At 60.6% G+C, this 18,063-nt stretch overlaps 1 long non-coding RNA gene across 1 annotated transcript; it reads right to left on the bottom strand.

Annotated features, from left to right (window-relative positions):
- Window positions 1-484: 484 nt before the first annotated feature.
- LOC124992471 (uncharacterized) lies at window positions 485-4,133 on the bottom strand. The gene is made up of 2 exons (XR_007110133.1): window positions 4,059-4,133; window positions 485-1,117 (listed from the first exon to the last, which is right to left on the bottom strand). It is a non-coding gene; the product is annotated as an uncharacterized LOC124992471 (long non-coding RNA).
- Between the last annotated feature and the right edge of the window lie 13,930 nt (window positions 4,134-18,063).

The raw sequence follows: 18,063 nt of genomic DNA, 5'->3' as shown, positions 1-18,063 counted from the left end.
GCTCCACTCTGAGGAGGCAGAGGCTGGCCCTGGGAGAGCCCGAGGGGATTTCCTCATCCATCCTGGCACGTGTGTCTGCTCCAGGAAGTCCCAGCCTCTGCCCTCAGGGGTTCCCCTTCCAGGGACTCTGCAGTCCTGACCTCACCAGCTGCCACAGACCTGGTTGGTCGCCATGGAAACCGCCCTGGGAGGAGGGACTGCATCCGCTGGAAACCAGGGACTCAGCTCCTTTGCTTCCCTGGGTCCCTGGACTTGGGAGAGGAGTGTGGGGAAGGGGCGCACCTGGCTTGTTGAGAAGTTTGATTTGGGTCATCGTGAACTTTGTGTTCGCTTTTATGTTTCAAGGTGCTGCACTGTGGGGACTCCCAGGCGGAACCCCCGGTGCGGTGCGAGAGTGCCCGAGTCAGGCTGGCTCCGCCTTCTAGCTCACAGCTCAAGTTCAAACACAGCCCCGGGACCGGGACCGGAGTCACCACCAAGAATCGACACCAAATACCGTGTTTACTGCAAGACCCCTGCCACATGGGAAGCAAGCAGAGAGACCAGACGCCCCGGTCCCCTCCGACCTGTACCGCTGCAAACAGAGCTCGCCCTGCTTTGCTGGAGCAGGCCCTCCTGGATGGCTCGTGGGTCTCGCCCCTGCTTCAACAGCACCCTGCCTTTCGTCCTGTTTCCTGATACGGTACTTTCATGGCTTTATTTCGTAGCCGGCCGGTCCCCCCGACAGGAACCCTTCTCCTGGCCCACGCGGGTCGTGAGTGCGATCACACTACGATGTCCTTCTCGATTGGTGATGTCTTAGCAGCCCCGTAAGCTTTGCACCAGGACAAGCGCCTGGTCCTTCCTGCTCTCCGGGACGAGTGGGAGCAGCCGGGAGGACAGGAGGGGCTCTGGGGCCAGCGGCCTGGAGCTGACCGTGCTGAGCATCCCTGGGGGTCCTGCACTCCGTGGAGCTCCCCAGTGCTCACCTGGGCTCTGGGCAAGAAGGAGGTGCGTCAGGAGACGTCCAGCAGAGCTGGCAGCCTTCACTGCCATTGGAACAGAACCGGAGGCTGGCCGCGGGGGCGGGTGTGCCGGGGTTCAGCCTCCACCAGGACCCCGGCTGGCACTTGGCAGCCTGGACAGAAGCAAAACAAACACTAGCACAGGAGCCTGACCCACAGGGCCAGGACAGTGCAGCACCAGGGCACAGCAGCCCTGGGCGCAGGGGTCTCCTCGTCCCACCCACGCCCGGCCAGGAAAGCCACCACCCAGAGCAGAGGCCGCCCTACACCCAGACCCTCCAGGTTCAGAAAGCCCATCTCCCAGCATCTGTCCTCATGTGGTGGCCTGTGCTCAGAGTGCCCCAAGGACACCCTTCTGTCCTGTGGGGGTGGCCCCCACAGGGCCCAGCTGCCCTCTGCAGGAATCCCCTGCCTGAAGACAGCCCGTTCCTGCCTGCCAGCGTCACCCGGCCAGGAAAGCCCCTGGCAGGCTCTGCGAGAACCAGGCGCCTGGCCAAGAAAGCTGTGTGCAGGCAGACGTACAGGAGAGCACACAGTCCTCACACACACACACACACACACACACACACCACGGACACGCAATCCACGCCCACACACCCACAGACACGCACTCCAGACACGCACTCCACAGACAGGAACTCCACAGACACACGCTGCATAGACACGCACGCACCATGAACACACACTCCACTGCACACACTGCAGGGACACTGTGGGTACACAATGCACACACACACACTCCACAGACACACAGTTCAGACACACACCCTTGAGGAACACCTCGTGGGCACAGAGACACATGGCACACACATCCACAGACACGCAGCCTAGTGTTTGGCGTGTGTGGTTGTCATCATTGCGGAGGGCTGCTGAGGGTCAGGAGTCCCTGCCTCCTGCCTGTTTACGCCAGAGGAGGAAGGGCAGCCTGGATCACCCACTTCCTCCATGCTCCCTCTTGAGGACATGAGACATTGGCTCAGGCTCTGCCAGCTCACCCTGCGCCCCCTCCGGGGGTTCTGTGTCCCCACTTCCCTTTCCCCAAGGCAGGTGGGTGGCATCTCCTTTCTTCCGTCTCTCTCTCTCTTTGGTATTAGGAGTTGAACCCAGGGGCACTTAACCCCTGAGCCACATCCCCAGAACTTTTATCTTTTAAGACAGGGTTTTGCTAAGTTGCATGGTCTCTAAATTACTGAGGCTGGCTCTGAACTTGCGGTCCTCCTGCCTCAGCCTCCTGAGCTGCTGGCACTCTAGGCGTGTACCCGACCAGTGCGCACGATGAGTGGCTCCTCCTTTCTAAGCCTCGCTCTTCCCCTGTGTCGCTGGCCCCGTCACTTGATCCCTCCCTTCTGCAGCCTCTCTGAAGGGCTGGATCACGTGGCAGGACGTGATGGCTTCTGCTGGGTGGCCTTCCCTCCACATGGATCTGTCTCCACTCCAGGTGGAGGCCGAGGTGACAGTTGGGTTAGCCGTAGTGAAACCCTCCAGGGTTTTGCCCTGTGGTCAGTCATCGATGGATAATGCATGGACAACAAACCCTCAGCTGGTGGAGTCTGCACCAGACTGGAACGGTCAGAGGCACTTAGTGTAGACAGTGCCAAATCCTCCCACAGCGCTTCCCAGAGAGACAGGGCTGCAGAAGTCAGGCCGGGGGCTTCACTCTGGTGCCCACCAAGGATTGAGGTGGCAGTGATTTGGGGGCCACAGGTGAGTGGCGTCCGTGAGCTTCCTCGGCTGCTCCTGCTCTGCACTCTTGGCATGCCCTCTCTGAGCTCCCTCCCAGTGTCCCAAGTCTTCCCCATCAGGGAAGGAGACGCTCCCAGAGACCCTGCCCACTGGCCTTTCCATCTGGGTCAGAACTGAGACCTGGCCTTCTCCAGTCTTGCCCAGGGATGGGGAATTGCCATGGCTGCCCTTAGTCGTAAGTCGGTGGCAGGTGCACCACAGATACAGCCTCCCCAACACCTGGACAGAGCTGGGAAGCAGCTGGCCAGGAAGAAGAGGTGTGGCCAGGGTGGGCCCACGTTCCCAGCCCTGCTCAGCAGGCGCCCCGTCCCCGCCTCCTGCCCAGTGTCCCCTGGAGAGCTCCTGTTAGCACCTTTGCTCTGATCCTTACACCAGCCCGCAGCATTTTGTGCCAGAGGTCAGGATCCTACTCTTGCCCAAGCCGTGACAGGTCACGCAGACACTGCGATGGTGCTTCGCAGTAGAGGAACCTGAGGCTCTGCAGGGGGCGCTGCTGCCTGCCACTCCCTCAGCCCCCGGGAGGGCCAGGGTCTGTCTGGGAGAGGGCCCGTGGTGGCCAAGGCAAGGCCCTGACATTGCCTTTCCCCAGGAAAATCGCTGCCCGTGACCATCTGTGGAACAGATCTTCAGACTCACGTCTGAGCCCTCTTCCCAGGCTCACGCAGGCATGGGCAAGGAGTTTTCTGGAAGCAAGAGCCCCTTCCAACAGGTACCCTGACTCCTGCCCCGCCGACTGAAACCCCCCCCCGCCCCTCCACCTCACCCTGTGTCCCCCTGCTGGGCCGACGGTGCCAAGGGCAGACGTGACCACAGTCCAGCAAGGGCCCTAGGAAAGGTGCTGGGGGGGGGGGGGCCACTGTGCCAGCCTGGAGAGGACTTCCGGGCAGGGCCTCCTCTCCTGCTCCAGCCCCGCCGCTCTCTGCCCTTCTGCCACGTGAGACCCCGCAGGAAGACCCTCATCAGACACCAGCTCCTAGATCTTGGGCTTCCACCTCCAGAACGTTCAGAATTACATTTCTACTCTTCATCAATTACCCAGCCCCGGTGGGCGGTCGTAGCAGCACAAAGACACGCCCCTCGCCCCACTCAGACCAGGTCTCTCGGCTTGGTGAGAGGACCCAAGGCTGCCACGGTGCCCCTCCCCTCTCTCAACTCCCTCCCTCCTCCTCCCCCCCTTCCCTCCTCCTCTCCCTCCCCCCTTCCCTCTCCCTCCTCCCTTCTTCTCCCTCCTCCCTCCTCCTCCCTCCTCCTCCCCTCTTCCCTCTCCCTCCTCCCAGCTCCCTCCTCCCTCCTCTGTGAACCTTTTCTTACAGCTTTCAATGCTGTGCCACTGTCACCACTGGCTTCAGGGATTAATCTTTGTTGGCTGCCTGGGGACGGTGCCCCTCCCACCCTGTGTGGGTGATTGTCACCTGTCCTTCAAGGGAGCCGCTGGCTTTAGCTCAGCACCCCCACATTTGGGCGGGGCTTTCTGAAAAGGCCAAGTGCTTGGGCCTCCGGCCTCCAAGTGCGAAGCCTTGGTGCTCGCCGCTGGGTCCAGCTCAGCCTGTCGGCCTCACTGCTGGCCTTGCTTCTGGGCCTTTCTCTGGATGCTCATGGAGCCCTGGGTCACCAGTGAGGCCTGCCCGCGGGGGGCGCCGTCTGGAGGGGAGGGAGGGAGGACCCGCGCACCCTGGCCTCTGTGAATCTGCGTGGTGCCGTCACCCCGGGCTCTCTCCACAGAGCCCCCTCCCACGCCTGGCACAGTGCCCCAGCAGGCTGCTGGGGTGTTACAGGCCTTTGGGGACAAAGAGTGGGGGTGCCTGGTGTGGGTTTAGTGGTATGTCTACAACCGCAGCTCACAGCCACTTCTGGGGCACCTGCTGTGGCCATCTGATCACAGAAGGTTTCTGGAAGGTTCCTCCACCCACGCTCCCCTCACTGGCGATGTCACTTGCCTGCAGGGTCAGAGCACCTGTTGGGTCACCAGCGGTTGGTGGCTGCTGATCCTGGGAGTAGGGGAGAGACGGGGCCTGGGGCAGAGCCGGAACCGCCCACACTCAGGTGTCCTGAGCGTGTACACGGACGCTCTCCTGCCAGAGCGAGAAGCAGGTTTTGGTCGACCGAGTGGCCAAAACAGATTGGCTGCCTTAGCTCTCTCTTCTCAAAGGCGTCTCCTCCAGATAGTCCCTTCTGGGCCTGCATTTAGGTCGAGGTTCTGGGTTCCTCCTAAAGCGGGCCCCAGCATGCATGAGCTTCAGACTCACAGAATCTGGACGCCCTGCTGTTCCAGCCCTGCCTTGTAGAAACGGAGAACCAGGGAAGCTTCTGGAAGGAGGGAAAGAGGATGGGAGGGGTGGGGAGTCCCAGGAAGGGGGGGGGTGTGCACGGGTGGGTGGCGGCTTCCCCAGGTGTGCATTCTGGAGGGAGACAGGCCAGGTGAGATGTGGGCGGGCACCCAGCCTCCCTTCTTTATGTCCCTTTCTCCTCCTGGTGAGCCCTGGGCCCAGATTGAAGTCCCACCGAGTGGGTTCATGGCTGCAGAAAAGCCCCCTAACTCTGCCCACTCTGGTCAACAGAGGAGGGGGGCTCCCCAGAGTGCCAGACACGCCCTCACCCTCACCTGCCTCACTCTGGCACAGGCCCCCCCAACGTGGGGAATTACCGTGGGTCCAAGCCCTGCCGCCTCCCAGCTTCCAGGCCGAGACTCCCTGGGGCGCCTGAGGCTGAGGGTGGGGCTGTGCAGGCAGAGGCGTCTCTCCCAAGAGAGGCTGCCGCGGGGCTTCTGTCCGGAGCCAGGAGACAAGCAGCCCTGCACAAAGGCCACAAGCAGGTCTCCACACTCCTGTACCCCAGGGCACAGGAAGGCCCTAGCACCTGCCTACAGGGGACTGGGGATGACTGCTGCTTCCGCCACGGCACCACCCCTCCATGCACGTGTGCTGCTCAGGTGTGCAGGACGCCCCTGAGGTGGGAGACAGCTCTTTCCCGTGTCCTGCCACCTCCCTGGGCGCGAGCCGGGCTCCCTAGCGCACTGCTCCTCCTCTGCCCTTGTGGCTTGGGGGAGCACTGTGTTCTCGGGGTGCTCCCTGAGCAGCCCCGAAGCCTGGGATGCTCCCCACCCAGAGAGCTGAGGGGCCTGGGCCAGCCGCTGGGGCGGCATCCAGGGCCACCAGCCTCTGTGAGGGAGGGAGGGTGTGGGGGTCACTGGCCCCTGGTGAAGAGTGGTCCTCTGGCCCTCACAGGAACCCTCCCAGAGGATGTCCCGCTGCCCCCTTTACTTCATGGACCTGCCCAGAGCATCATTGTATTGGCCCCGTTCTTGGTTCTGCTGAACGTAACCCTGGCGGCCCGCAGCCCCACTCCAAGCCCAGGCCTGGGAGAAGGCAGAGCGTTCGGTGCAGGAGGCAGATGCTGGCCCCCGTGGTGCGGGTGTGACAGCCCGAGCTAGGCACTTCCAGATGCCCTCAGGGTGGCACAGCCACAGGGCAACAAGGACGAATGGACCCCAAACACTCGCCATGGCCCGGGTGCTGGTACCAGCACAGGCCACAGGAACTGCAAGGGAGTGCCAAGGGACCTGGGGAGCGAAAGGCAGACACTACAGGAGCAGCGAGCACAGGGCCGGGTGGCCCCCGACCAGAAGGGAGGTTGGGGCTGCTGATAGGTGACACGTGCTCCTGCCTGCCAGATGGAGCCACCCCCCCAAAGCTGTGTGGGCGAGGTCCTTGGAGGAGCCATGGATTTAGGGTCCGAGTGTCCTGGGGATTCTGTGGTCCACCCCTGGACGTGCCCATTCAGGGGCCTCAGCTCAGTCTCACAGGGTGTCTCCACTTAGGATGGGAAATGGAGGCGGGGTGACCAGGGCCCACTCCATCAGCTGGCCTGGGGTGCGGGTGGGCTGCAAGCAGGGGCTCACCACAGCGGGGCTGGGGTGCTCCTCCAGGGACACGTGGAACAAGAGGCCCAGCCCTGGAGCACCTGCTGGTCCCAGGTCCCGGGTGGCCTGCGCTTCCCAGGTGGGGAGGCTGCTCCCTCAGGGAAGACCAGCCCCCCGTTCCTGCCGCCCTGGGAGCCACCAGCTCCTGCCCTTCCACTTCCACAGTCCTTTTCTAGCACCAGTGGTGCCTGGCTGCTGGCAAGTCTGCAGCTCTGTCCCTCCCTGGTGGGCAGAGGCTCCAGGCTCCCTGGTGTCTTAGTGCAGAGCAGGAGGCTCCGTTTGGTGACTTCTGGACATCAGAGAGCGCTGACGTCCTGTCCCCTGGAGGTGGATGAGGCTGAAGCCTCCAACCAGCCCCTGGTCTTTGATGTGCCCCTGGTCAATCATGTGGCCTGGCCATCCCTTTGCCACCTGGCGTTTGAAGAGTCCTGCAGCTGCCCCTGTACTATACGCAGGATGGCCCTCTACTCTGCCTCTCCAGTTGGTGGTATGTCGGCCTCCATGTCAGCCACAAGTGGTCCCTCTGAGTGGCTGCCTGGGCCCAGTGCTGCCGTCTCCATCTCTAGGGGCAGGCTCTGGAACAAGGTCAGGACCACAAGGCCCCCTGTGAGATGAGGCCCAGGCCTCCTTCACCCCAGCACTGGTACAACTTCCTGTCACCCGCCCCCCAGAGGAGGGCCCACTCTGAAGAGGCAATGGACTTGACCCCACCCAGCCCAGGTAGGGCTGCCCTGGGCAAGCTCTCACCTGGAGCCACCATGGACTGGGAGCAAGCCCCTGGACGTGCTGGCAGCACCATCGAGCCCACCCGGCGGAGGCTCCCTCATGCTCAGAGCCCCCCACTGGCTTCCCAGCAGCCTCCTGCAAACTCTGGACCAGAACCAAGGGCCACCAGGCCCAAGGGGGACCCTGACACTGAAGACAGAGGCCCGAGGAAACAAAGAGGGGCGTGTGCTGAGGGAAGCCCCTGGAGTCCCTGACCCTCTACCTTACGTCGCCCTTTTTAACTGGCACTGGGAATGAGAGGGAAGGTGGGATTCCAGTTCGAGTGTGCCTCATGAGCTACATTGCTGGGTTCCAGGGCCTTGTGGGGACCCTGAGGAGCAGAGGTTCAGAGGGGACCCCTCAAGGGGTTGTTTGATAGAACAGGCCACCCAGTTCGGTTAGAACCCTAGGCAGAGGTATGTCATTTCCGTGTGTGCCCTGGCACTGTCATTCTCGCTGAACTGGCAGCTCAACCCACCCCCACACCCTCCACCACGAGGAGAATGAGACTCGTGTTGCAGTTGAGTGGCCACTATGTCCGCTGACCCCACTGGTCACCTACGCGATCACCCATGTTTGAAACTGCAGGGACTGTGCTGGGGTGTCCACAGCAGCAGCTCTGGGCAGTCCTCTGAAGAGGCGTTCAGAGGAGGTGGATGGCACAGCCAGGGCAGGGGGCCCTCTGGTTCAGAGAGCAGGAAATTCGGTGCCCAGGAGGGCTGGTGCAGAGCCAGCAGGCCAAGGGGCTGGGCTGCCCCCTTGGAAGACAGGATGATGGATGGCGGAGCTAGCAGACAGGAGGAGGCCCCGAGCCTGCAGGGCAGCCTGGTCAGGGAGTGTCCCTAGTGGGGTGTGTGGAGCTGCGGTTCCAGGAGAGTGATCAGGCAGAGCCCTGCAGCCCCCGCTGGGCAACAGTCCCCTCGGCCTCGCGTCTCCATGCCACCTCACTCACGGGAACTCTATTCCCACCAAAACCTCACTCTGTCCTGCCTCAGCAGCCGCCCCGGGACCTGAGTTTCTAAAGCGAAGTTGGGAAGATTCTGGAACTTGCCCAAAGCCTCCCGGCTAGCTGGTGAGTGGCTGAGCCAGGGTTTCCACCTTCCTGACCCCTTGGAGAGGTGACATGAAACTGGAAACCCAGAAGCTTCTGCATCTGCTTGACCTGGGCGTGGTCTCATCTCTTGCTTTCTTCTTGTCACCTGAGGAAGGTGGGCAGGGAGGAGGAGGCCCAGCGGGGAGTGGACACACTGCCCCAGTTCCCTTCCAGTGTCCACCCAGCTGGCTACTCTAGAGCCCAGGTTGTCTCAGCAAACTTGCAGCCAAACTCCAGCCTGGCTCTGCCCAAACATGCACCCTGGCCGAGGGCGAGGACCTGGCAGCTCCGAGGCCTCCTGGGGATGCCCCCGGACAGGTGGCCTTGAGACCTCCTGGTGACACAGGCCTTGGATAGTGGGCATCAGAAGAGCGATCAGCTCACTACCCCACGCACGGGTGGCTCTGTCCTAGTGTGCAGGCCTCTCTTCCCTTTGGCTTCCTGGTGCTGAGGCTTTGGCTTCTAACTTTCAGAGAATTAAGTTCAGCAGAGATATTGTCCCTGCCTGAAAAGCAGACCCCAGGTGGACAGGAGAGTCCGGGAAGCAGACACCCAGCCCAGCTGATACAGGTTGACCTTGCAAAGCTGCCTGCACCTCAGAGGAAGCCCCCGTGGCCCGCCAGGGTCTCTGCAGGCCTCACCCAGGCCCTGCATGCCCTTCCTAGGACCCTCTTCTGGCCCCTTCTGCACTGCGTGGCCCCCATTGCCTCCCCAACTACCTCCCTGGCCGGGCCTGGTCTCCCTCTTCTCTGGAGGTCTAGACTGGAACCAGGGGCCTGGATGGGGCTCCTCAGTGTGCCATGCTGACCTCACTGCCCGATGGTAGGTAAGCAGAGGTGGAGGGGCAGCTCCCCAAACCCCGAGTCCCTTATCTCCCCTGATGTCCGACTCTCGATCTGGGTAAAGTCCACATCCACAGGGAAATGGGAAATGAAAGCGAAAAACAGACACGACCACTGCTCCTGCAGCCCTGTAGCGGAAGCTGTCCCTTCCTTCTCAGGGCAGAGCGGCTCTGGGCCCCACGTCCCAAGGTGGGTTGTTATGGACCTCCACGTTTGCTCTGTTAGCACGCAGGGCACCTCTGAAGAAGCTCCGCTGGTGTCTGCTGGCACTAATTGGTCTGGTGAGGTTATCGCCCTGCCGTCCTCTGCCATTCTGGTCCTGGGAAGGGCAGGTGTGGCCCCCCGGGAAGGAGGCCTGGAGCTCGAGCTCCCCAGGGAGCAGCTCGCCAGGCACTCGCAGGCCAGGCGGGGACGTCAGTGTCCTCGGACGAAGCAGAGTTCTTGTGGTCGTGGCATGTTCTGCAGAAGCTCCTCCCCGCCACCCACCCCACCCGTGCATGCTTGTCCCAGGGGACAGCTGGAGCTTCCGCAGGGGCTCACGGCTGTCCACAGGGCGGAGCGCCACACAGGCGCTTTCCTGGATTGCAGGCTCCGCAGCTTCATTCCAGAGCTGGTGGAAGGATGAGGCTCCTGCGGCCCATGGAGCTGGCTCACGGAGCCCAGAGCAGCGTGAGACTTGAAGTCCTGCAGGTACCACCCCACACCATTCGCCTTCGTCTCACCTGGCGTTTCTTAACTTAGCCGTGGACTTTGCTTGCTTGGCTGATGCCACGTTTGTTGACATCACAGAACGAGGTTTGTGTGACTGCACCCAGTGCTCCCTTTTGTGGAGAGGCAGAACCCAGGTCACATGGTGCAGTGACCTCGGGGACACACTGCCAAAGCCCCGCAGGAGGGGCACAGCCTAGGGTCCTCGTCCTTTCTTGTGTCAGGCCAGGCAGGGCTGCAGGACCTGACCCACGTCACTGCAGACAGACACTCGTCTGTGAGGTAGCTTATGCCTCCCTCCCCACCACCGATGAGTCGGGCTCATCCTGGAATCTTAATTAAAATGTAAACACTCCACAGGCCTTCTCCAACAATGAGAGGCCATCGTGGGGTCCACTCATGCTTCTCAGCCTGGCCTGAGGTGGTTGGTCTGTGGACAGGGTGTGGAACAAGGAGGCTCCCTCCCTGCTTCTCTCTCTCTTTCATGCCCAGGCAGGCCCTGGGCTCCCAGTCCAGCTACACTCTGAGCTGGGCTGTCACTTCCTTGGTAGTACCCGGCCCTCCCTTCTCCAGCTTGGCAAGGGAGGAAAAACGAATTAAGGCTTAACTTCCTGCAAGAAAGAGCCTCTGTCCTGCTGTGGCTCTTCAGCAGCCTCCACGAGGCTCAAAGGCTGCGGAAACCTTGTTGGATAAAAACCATCCCTGAGCCACTGAGCCAACGCCCTGTGCATTTGAGCCAATAGGGTGAGGAGAAGTGATGGTCAGGCAGGTAACGCTTAGGACAAGGCCTCCCTGAGCTTCATGGTCATTGCTTCCAGCAGCTGTTGCCAAGCAGCCAGGGGGCATAGGGCGTGGAGCACCAGAGAGCTGGAGCTGAAGGTCAGTTTTGTCCGCCAAGCAAACTTGGAGTTAGTATGTAACCTGCAGGCAGTTGACCTCTCGCTGTGGTTCTGTGTGTGCATCCAACACGCTGCAGATGGGAAACATTTTGGGAATTGAGTCTGCATTAAGCATCTGCAGATGTCACCTGTCAATATTCCCTTGACAATATGACACAGAGACTACTTCCTTAGCACGTGCGTGGACAGGCACAAGTTACCCAGAGATGACTCAAGGCATAGGTGAGGATTACAGTTCTGTGGAGATGGGTCTTGGTAATCTTGGGGAGTCCTGGAACCAATCCCCCAGGGATACTGAGCATGACCCAAGTGCCCCACGGAGTCCAGGACTCTCATCAAAGACATATTTGTGGACATAACATTTCAGAGAAAACCTGCCATTTCCCGTGCCTTGGCTGCTGGTGGCTCTCCACCTTACTAAGCAGGCGGTGTTGCAGCCCTGTCCATGGGAGCCTTGCCCTGCCTGGCACCTGTGGCTCTGCCTCCTCCTGCCCCTCTGCAGGATGTCACTGGCGTGTCCCCGCTTTCCTCCCCACTCTCGGTCCTTCCCTCTCCCCTCACTCTGCTTTCAAATGCTCCACTCTGAGGGAGGAGAGGGAGGGCCAGCAACTCACCTGGTCCCACCATGCCCATGTGCAACCTCGGGCAGCTGGGCCCCACCCAGGACTTCTTCTCACAGTGACACCCGTGGAAACTGCTGGTCTCCCTCCGGGGCAGGCCTGGTCTCAGGGCTGAGATGGGCCGCCACTGAGTGCTCTGCAGTTGGCATGGCCTGCGATCCGTCAGGAACCATCCTCTTCATTGACTTGGTGAAACCAGACCAGCCCCACCCCCGAGATCCGGATGCCAACACACACTCGCTCTCCCAGTCACTGCTCAACCAACCGGAATTCTGCATTTGGAAACAAGTAAAGATTTTTAGAACGTTGGGGGAAAAATGGGAAGAAAAGAAAAAGACAAATCCAGGGATTCCCGCTAGTCTGCCCTGTGCCCCTGGGACCTGCTGTGTCTGCGGTACAGGATCAAGACGTCTCTGTGAGACGTTCCAGTTGCTGTTGGGGTCGTGCTGTGCTGGTTTGCTTGGTGAGCTGGCCTGCACTTCTGCAGGTGTCTGTGGAATTTGGGGTCCCTGAACTGGGGAGATGCCCAGCCGTGACGGGTGTCACATGCTCTTTTCATACTGTTCAAGTGTCCTCACTCGGTCTGGATAAGCCCCTAGGTTCCCTCTTCACACTGGACCTTGACGCATCCCTTAAAAGCTCTTGGTGGGCCCCACCTGCCCAGTGGTCCTGACAGTGTGCCTGTCCAGAGCCCATCAGAACCACTCGGGGCACTGCAGGTGCCGGCGGGTGGCACTGACCGAGGAGCTACCCACCAGCCTCCTCTCCGCCCTGCCCTCCAGGCCCCTCACTCTCAGCCACCCCTAAACTTCCGGCAGCCGGCTGGTGGAGCAGCGCCAGGCCTGGGGAAGGGCTCTGGAGAGGCCCTGCAGCCACACCCAGTGACTTCTCAGAGAGCCCTTCTCAGGCTGCCCGCTCCAGCTCCATCCTGCTGCCCATGCCCTCGAGCTGAGCAGGCGCCTGTGTGGCTCTGTCACCAGAAGCTGATTAAAGGCCACAGGCCACTCCTTCTCTCCTTCAGATGGAGCCCAGCAGGGTCCTCCTGGCCAGCAGCAGGGAGCAAGAGACATCAGGCCCCCAGGAATAGGGTGGGCAGTAAATGCTCAAGGGCCCCTGAGGTGGTTGATCCTGGGGCTTGAAGGCTGGGTGGTCACTGCCCCCTGGCCTGGGCTCCTCCTCCCATGACATCATTGAACCAAGGCCTTTTTTGAGCTGTAGAACATTCACAGTGGGGCCTAGTCCTCTGGCCCCAAGTAACCATGGTTTGTATTGTTTTAAAAGGCAAAAACCAGAAAGAATGAGTGACAGAGACCACAAGGCCTAAGATGAGGCCTTAGGCCCACCTTAGACCCACAAAGCCTAAGATAAACAGGGAGTGAAATATCTAGCTTCTTCCAGAAAATGTACTGGGGTCTGGTGGCCAGTCCCTGTCCCTGTGGTCTGTTCTCCTGCAACTTCTCCAGGAGGGTCCAATGCGCCTGGACAGCCAGGCCCAGTTGTCCTAGAGAAGGGTACTGCTTTGTCCAGGGTACTGTTCAAGTCCAGGGCCCTGGGTCTGAACCATGTCAGAGCTTCAGAGCCCAGTGGATGCTGTGTCCGACTCTGAGTGACCAGGACGGGCCATAGCCTGAGACCAGAGGCCACTGGGCACCATCCAGGCATCCTTGATGGGGAATTGGGGGTGAGCATAGCCAAAGGAAAGTTGGGGTGCAGTGCCAGCACAAGGGGAGGGCAGGGTGGGAAGCCGAGGCCAGCTGCCCTGCACGGTGGGCAAAGTGGGTGCCAGGCTGAGCCGCCCTGGACATGGCGATGCTCTGAGGTCCACACTGCACAAGGGCAGAAGCGCTGGAGCGGGAGTTTTGCTGCTTTCTGCTGTATTTTGATCAGCTTCCGGTAGGTTCCGTTAGAGCATCAGGCAGTGCTGTGTTTTAGGCCCCAAGTTCAATTTCTTGTTTGCGCTGTGGGCTGGCCATCTCTTTCCTTCTGATGCTGGGAAGAAGGTGCCGCTCAGTACCCAGTCCTCTCACGGGGAGGGAGGCAGAGCCTGGCCACCAGTGCCCTCTTAGGAGCAGATGGCCCGTAGAGCCAGACATGGAAAACCTTGGAGACAAAGAAGAGAGGACATGAAGGACACATCCTGGGTGCGTCTGTCCTCTCTGGGTGGCGCTGGGGCTGTGGGGGGCTGAGGGCGAGCCCACAAGGACTCTCTGAGCCATACCTCTGAGGCCTGTTCGTGGGAGTGGGGTACAAGCAGCCCCCAACCCACACAGACCAGGGTCCACTGGGCACATTTTCCCTTTGTCCGTCTGCGAGTGACCTCTGGGTCAAGGCTGCTTGCGTGCTTTCCTGGGTTCCTCTTTCCCACAGGCCGCAGGGCAGACCCTGGCAGCTGGGAGGCTGCCCTACAGTGACTCCCACTCCACCAGACTCTCTGTCACCCAGAGGGGGAGGGGAGCCCTGTCTGTAGGCTGCGTCCTTGCTGAAAACCAGCACCTGTCCCCAGCACTGGCCTCAGGACACAGGTAGCACACAGAGGGCGCTGGAGGGGTCTTTGTGACTGGGGAGGCTGAGACCCAGGAATAGCCACTGGCAGAGCTGGGATCCCTCTGTGGCCCCATAGCCGGGGACCTTCCACCTGAGATCCGTCCTGGGAATGTGTATTTTGCACTGATTGACGGGGAATTTCGGCTAGGGTAAAGTTGGGGTGGGCTGGGCCAGGAGCAGGCTCCCACTGTCCCATGCCATCACCCGCCACTGTCACGCAGAAGTAGCCTGCTCTGCAGAGGAGCCCGTGCTCCACATCTGCTGAGGTGGCATTCCGAACGAGTGGTCCGGAATCAGACCAAGTCCTGGGCACCAGCTCACAACTCCGGCCGAGGGTGGAGAGGACGCAGCCCGAGGACGAGGACCCAGGAGCCAGCGAGCCAGGAGGTCAAGGGCAGCCACGGAAGCCAGCGTGCCGGGGGCAGGTGCAGCTGGGCCTGACACACTGTGACCAGCGTCTTCTTTGTTCTTCAGGGTCCCGTTAGGAGGAGAAAGGTCACTCCTGTCATAGTCTAGCATGAATAGGACCCCCGGGGCATCCCCTTGAAGACGCCTACGGTGCAACATTCATCGCTAACCGAGTGAACCAGGAGGAGTCTCCATTTTCCCACAGGACATTTTTTTTTTGATCAGAAAAGAAAACCCTTAATTTGCCAGACAACACCGACCGCCGCTTCCCCAAGTGACTTGCTGGAAAACGCTGGCAGAATGACTGAGTGGCTCTGCTCCCTGGGACCGAGGCGGATCCTGGGCGCACATCCGGGCGTGGACGCAGGAGCCTCCACAGCCCTGGCGCTGCAGAGATGGGCCGGGCGGCTGGTGCCCAGGGCGGGAGGAGGCGGGGCGCTGCTGACACAGAGAGGAGGTCACTGAGCAGCTGACGCAAGGAGAGCTGGGATGACGTGGTGTGTGACAGCAGAGGGCACGTGTTGTGACATGTGACAGGAGAGGGAAGAAAGGGAGCATGAGAGAACACGCTCGGGGCAGGTCCCCCGCACTTTCCCCTTGAGGAACAGCAGCTCGGAGCTGTGCTGCGGTCTCAGATTGTGCCTGGATGAAGCAGCGGCAGGCACTGGCCTGGTGGGGACTGCTGCTCGCAGGCTTTGAGCCTTGGTGTCCTTGTCACCCTAGGCCCCAGGGCCGGGGCCCATCTCCTGCAGGGAAGGGCACAGTGAGATGACGGACAGGCTCTGGGTGGGAGTGGTGAGTGACGTGGGTGATGGGGACGGACCACCAGTCTGTATTGCTCTCCCCACTTGGGGGCCCTTGGGTGGAGCTGTATTTAAATTGTATTTTCATGCAATTGCCAAATAAATCAACCATAACTTCTGGTCCTATAATACGTTATGACCGCTCCGCCCCCTGCCCAACCCTTGTCTTGCTACGTGTCCTTCGCGTATCCCATTGTTCGGATGCACACGGGGTCAATCCCAGCTCATCGCAGACACAGAGTCTGGTCAGCTTCTCTGTTCTGCAACACTGTGACCTGTACCAGCTCTCCTGAGCATGGCCATCAGAGTTCAGGAGGGACAGGATCGTGCCTTCCCATCCAAGTGACAAGGCCACAGTCCGAGCTACCATGACCAAAGCTCTCCCACACAGTCCAGGGAGGCCGCGCTGCTGGGGTGCAGCCGTGTGGCTGTGAGGGAGCATCTTGGCAGAGACGGACGCTCCCCTGGCCCTCCAGCTGCAGCTATGCTGGGGGCAACTCCAGCAGGGACGAAGTGGCTTCGGGTGGCTGCTGCACGGATAGCTTTGCTCCTGGGCACCTGGACTCTGGGGTAGAACTGCTCTTGGAGACACGTGCACATTTTGGAGTGTCCTGACCTTGTCCTCCCCCTCCACGTGGTGTTGTCGGGAGGACGTGGAGGCCGGTGGTGAGAGTTCCTGGGGAGGGGAGACGCTCCCTCTGAGAGGAAGGGGATTTGGAAAGGACAGCTGACTGGAGGTGACCCTTCCCAGTGCCCACAGCCCAGGCGAGCCACCTCTCCTGCAGAGTTCTGACCCCGTCTCTGTGAACCAGGGAGGGCCCAGGAAACATGGCGCCCAACTGGGAGGAGTGGAAGTGGCCTGGTGAACCGGGCCCACGTGAGCGGGTCTCGATCGTGGTTGTGTGTGAGTGAAGCAGAGATGTGGAGGACCAGACCCCTGAGTGCAGCACAGAGGGGGCCTCGGAGACCTGGGGACCCCACGGTCACTGCCACCGGGTCCACTGTGCAGCTGTTCCACACCCTGGTGATTGAGGGCAGTGGGCGAGGGGTGCCTGGGACATCTGGGCAGGTCTGGGACCTGGGTCCAGGGACCTGGGTAAAAGCAGGAGGGGTGTGTAGGATACCGGAACACTCACCATGGGGCTTGGCGGGGGCAGGGGAGAGCTGCGGTCACTGAGGCTCCCCACGGGGCCTGCATAGGTCTGCCCCGGAGAGGAGGGTGCTGCAGGCAGTTGTGGCTGTGTCCCTGGGAGGGGTCCTGCTGCTGTGTGGCCCCAACCCCACACTCAGCCAGGCTGCTGCTTGCCTCCAGCCCTGGTGCTGCCCAGCACGCTCCCCTGTCCCACAGCTCTGCTCCCCTCCTCCTGGCTTAGTCTGCCATGAGCTGCTGTAACCAGGCACCACCAACTCTGTCTCCAGGTCACGGGGGCCCGAGGTCAGGTTGTGTGCAGGTAGCCTCACTCCTTGGCTGGCACATGGTTCTGTCCACGCGGCGGACCTTTGTGAGCACATCCTTCCTCTCTGTCCTGATCTCTTCCTGTAAGGGCAGCAGGCAGAATGGATCGGGGCCCACCTAATGACCCCAACTTACCTTCATTGCCTCTCTAAGGGCCCTGTCTCCAAACACAGTTATATTCTGGGGTACTGGAGTTTAGGACCTCAACATGGAAATTGGGAGACGCAATTCACCCCGTAACAGCCTGGGATCAGTTTGCCCAATAACTCACTTTCACAACAGGAGATCCTATCCTGAGATAAGACCTCCAGCTTCCTGCTTCTAAGAAAGGAGGGAGGTCCCTTCGAGTTAGTTTGGCCAGCGAAGCAGCCCTGGGGAACCTGTATGCTGCCCGCACTTTACAAGGACTCTCAAGAGGGTACAGGAGACCCAGGGCCAGGTGCTATGCATCCTTTGGAGAATTTGAAAACGTGACTTTGCTCAGAGACGCCCAGCATATCCTTTTGTTCGTTGAAGCGTAAGATTTTCTTCAAATAATCATTGGAAGGACAGAACGATGCAAAGCATCTGCGCCTTGCTGTGTGGACTGGCACATCTTGAAATTCTTGGTAACTCAGAGGAATAAAGGAAGAATAAGTGCATTCTGCAGCCTCGCCCCAGGGGCTTCCTCACGCTGGTGCTGGTGTGGGAGCTGCCCCCACAGGGCTGAAACCTCAGCCATTTCCAGGCTGAACCAATGTGGTCGGGAGCCGGGGCTGGGGGTGGTGCCAGCCCCAAAGCCAGCTCCACGTGGGACAACAAACGGTCTAATTAACCTCTCAGCTTCTTCCATCTGTGCAGCAGAGCTTGGAACGCTGGCCACTGGAGGCCGGGAAGATGGATGCGTCTGGTTCTGAAGAGCGTCCAGACAGATCGGAGCTGTGCCGAGCAGGACGGAAGGCGCTGGTCTCCACGGCCGCCCTACACTGGGCCACCCACACAGCGACTCCCCTGGAAAGAGCATCTCCTCCGAACCCTCAGACAGTGAGGGTCTCTCTGGGGTTGTGAAGCCCTGTCCCACCCCAAGGTGTTTGACCCCCTTCTCTGAGGGAGGGTTCTCCCCAAGGGCAGTAGGAGGCTAAGTGGGAATCCAGCTTTGCTAATTTTCTTTTAAGTGGATTATTTCCTAAATGGGTAAATTGTCTATGTGTTGCTTAATTAATAGTGACTAGTTAGTGCTGCCAATCAATGATTTGGAGATAAGCTCCTATTTGTGCAGG

Source organism: Sciurus carolinensis, chromosome 9 (genome assembly GCF_902686445.1).
Source record: "Sciurus carolinensis chromosome 9, mSciCar1.2, whole genome shotgun sequence".
Lineage (NCBI taxonomy): Eukaryota > Metazoa > Chordata > Mammalia > Rodentia > Sciuridae > Sciurus > Sciurus carolinensis.
The sequence above is the reverse complement of the archived record's forward strand: the minus strand, read 5'-3'. Positions and strand labels throughout refer to the sequence as shown.